Below are 3,397 nucleotides of genomic sequence, written 5' to 3'. Positions count from 1 at the left end.
AACTCACTGCAACCTCTGTCTCCCAGGTTCAAGCGATTCGCTTACCTTAGCCTCCCAAGTAGCTGGGATTATAGGTGTGTGTTACCACACCTGGCTAATTTTTGTATTTTTAGTAGAGACAGGGTTTTGAGATGTTCAAGTGATCCGCCCGCTCCAGCCTCCCAAAGTGCTAGAATTACAGGCATGAGCCACTGCACCAGGCCCGATGCCAGTATCTTTAGGACTTTTTTCTCTTAGACTAGTTGGATTTCTTTTTTTGTCACAATTCATTTTTATTGATAGAAAGTAAACACTTATTCCAGTTTCAAAGTTGTTATACTTGAAGTTGCTATTTTAAAAATATGAATTTTAAATAATCACTTAATAATCCTGCTTTGACTAAGACAGTAAAACGTGGCTTAAAAAAAAAAGTATTCAGCACCATTTGCTCATAGATCTTTCAGAATTCTTAATGTTTCTGGAACTTTCCTGTCTGTAAAGTACAGGAATTAATCAGCTACATGAGAAAGCCTCTCTGGCACAGGCAATGGGAAGTTAAGCAGTCATCATAAAGGAATCAATGTATATTCTGTGTGATTTGGACTACAAAACAGTCTCTTCCCTTCTACGGTAACTCAAGAGAGACATGCTTCTAAGCACTGAGGTATGAGGAGTCTCAGATTGTTATTTGCTGTTAGAATTGGTCTTCCCAGCTAGTAATAGTAAATCTCTGGCACAGGTGCTATTGGTCCTTAATGCCCTGTGATTTTAGGAAATTCTGTAAATAGTTTGGATTTAGTTCAATTTATTCAGAAATGAAACATGTTTAATTAAGTTCACTACTCTGACAGAGTAAGGATATTTCGGTTTAGCATCCTTATAAAATATATGTAATGTGTAGGTAAATAATGGTCCTATATCATACTTAGAACACTACATTATTTAAACAAGTATCTCTTTTAACAAAATGTTTATAATTAAAAACAGCTGATGAAACTATATCCAAAGGTATGACAAAGGAGACTCAGCTCTGTGCTGCTTAAAGAACTTTTAAAAAGCCATTGAAGGACAGGTAAAGAAGCCCACTTTTCATTGTAGAATTCCTATTGGGGCTGGACCAGAAATTAGCACTTCTAAATACTTCAGAAAAGTCCAAAGTGTTAAAAAGCCTTCCAGGCAAAAGAACGTCTTTCTGCATCAGTGAGTAGTAGTGCTCATCAGAATTTCCTAATAACACAAAAACAAAGGCAAGTCTGTAAATTTGATCAGATGTCAAAAAAAAAGGGAGATAGACTATTATGTCAACCTTAGTTAGAGCTCATGCTGGCTTCTTCCTACATACTGTTCACCGATTTGAGTAAAGTGGACTTTGTGAGAGAATAGTATTTGATGGCTAGGATGTCTTTTGGACGTTTCTTCCTAAGTGGAATACACAACGTATAAGGGAATAGGGGAAATAATACACGGAAGCGACTCTTTCCATCTCAGAAGGAGTTGGTGATGCCCATATATGCATTCAAGAAACCCATGGGATCCTCTAGCTGTGGACAGTGGCTAACGCGGTCATCCAGAATCGACACTGTGGATCGCAGAAGCATTTTCCTGTACAGCTCCAAAAACTCTGGATAGGGATTTACAGGATTCAATGACCCATAGATACAATGAATGGAGATACTTTCAGAGGCAAGAGCTCCCACGCAGCGCTTTCTAATCTGCTTCCTCTGATTGATGTACTCTAAGACACTGTCAGTGATGAATTCCTGTTATTGTTGCGGACCCCGGCCCACATGTCCCACAGCTCACTCTCAGACGGCTGAGTATATGGCCCAAAGACTGGCGTGAAACCTCGAGAGAATACAAAGGAGTTCATCAGCTGTGTGAGTATGGGTGACAGCACAGCTCCATCTTTAGGCAGCTTTTAGAGAAGGAGTAGACAGTGAGTCTCAGGAAAGATACCTCCATTTGATAGACAGATGCCACAAAAGTGCTTCCAGGATGCTGGCCTACTCAAATATGGAATAGTGATATGGTCTCAGTTTGTCACTGAAGCCAAAGCCTAATAAATCAAGGACAATCACTCAATGAAACCTCAAGGTCAGACCTTCCCAAATCTTGTACCCATCATAGCTGGATGTTGGAAAGCCATGTAAAAGAACAACTATCTCTGGACTTCCAACCACATCCACAGAGTCTCGGTAGAAGATAGGCCGTCCTTTGTAAGTGAAAAACTTGCCTGAAGACTTCCATGAGTGAAGGGCAAGGGAGAGCTGAGGGGGTAGGATGTGCAAGTATGTGGCAAGCAGGGGCACTTTCAACAGCCCCACCTCGACCCACTACCCCCTCATCCTGAGTCAGGTTAAGACCTGGGCTGCAGGACCTCATGTTTGGGGAAATCAGTTGTGCATGCTGGCTAGTTGAGTTTCTTAGTGTAGAGTCTTCTAATCTCTTGTCTAGAGGATCTAAAGCTGACTGCCAGCATTCTAGAAATAAAATAAGTGAAAGGGCTGAAGAGGGAGAGGAGAGGTTTTAAAATTCAGCATGTACATTTTCACTAAGTCTCTATCCTCAATTGTCCTAAAGTCTCATAGCCCTCAGTCCTCTTACTAGAGAGAACAAACCTCAAAAATTCTGCTACGGTGATACTAAGGCTATCATTCTAACAAATGGAATTGGTAAGGAGATTCCAAATCTAACTGTTTTTTTTTAAGTCTTTCTGTTTTTATCCTTTCTTCACCCCACTTCCAGAGGTACCCAGTGTCATTAACTTCTGAGCCCTTTGGCATTTCCATGCTACAAGTTTCTTCTTGGATTTTTCCACTGCTGGCATAAGATTGAACTTTTTCAAGTCTGCTGAATCAGTTATTGTCTTGTCTGGATTCCTCAAAAGCAGATCCTGAGACAAAGGCTGATGCACAAAATGTTTACGTGTGGGTATGATCCTGAGACTTAGGAATGGGGGTGAGTCAAGAAGGGAGAGAGATAGAAGAATGCATTATATTGTTGGCCACAGCTTCGGGGCACTTGTATGTGAGTTGTCAACCGGGTTCCTCCAGGTATCCCACCACTTGACATCCAAGAAGCCTAAGAGAGGCATTGGCAGTTTAGACTTCTATGCAGGTGTTTCAAGCATGCTCAAAACTGGCCTCTACAGTTATGGCTGGGACAAGAGGTGAGACTTAGAGGATTTGTTGGATTTGTGCTGAATCTATCATTAATCTATAGATTCGGTAAAGAAGAATGAGCATCTCAACAATATTGAGTTGTGCAATGCATTTAAAAAGTTTGTGGCCGGACACAGTGGCTCACGCCTGTAATCCCAGCACTTTGGGAGGTCGAGGCGGGCAGATCACGAGGTCAGGAGATCGAGACTATCCTGGCTAACACGGTGAAACCTCGTCTCTACTAAAAAAAAAAAAAA

The 3,397-nt window shown here is 41.3% G+C and overlaps 1 pseudogene; it reads right to left on the bottom strand.

Annotated features, from left to right (window-relative positions):
- Positions 1 to 1,463: 1,463 nt before the first annotated feature.
- Positions 1,464 to 2,324, bottom strand: LOC117071615 (annotated as a pseudogene).
- Between the last annotated feature and the right edge of the window lie 1,073 nt (positions 2,325 to 3,397).

The sequence above is a fragment of the Trachypithecus francoisi genome, unplaced genomic scaffold, assembly GCF_009764315.1.
Source record: "Trachypithecus francoisi isolate TF-2019V2 unplaced genomic scaffold, Tfra_2.0 Lachesis_group3, whole genome shotgun sequence".
Classification (NCBI taxonomy): Eukaryota; Metazoa; Chordata; class Mammalia; order Primates; family Cercopithecidae; genus Trachypithecus; species Trachypithecus francoisi.
Note: the sequence above shows the minus strand (reverse complement) of the source record. Positions and strands in the feature narration are given on the sequence as shown.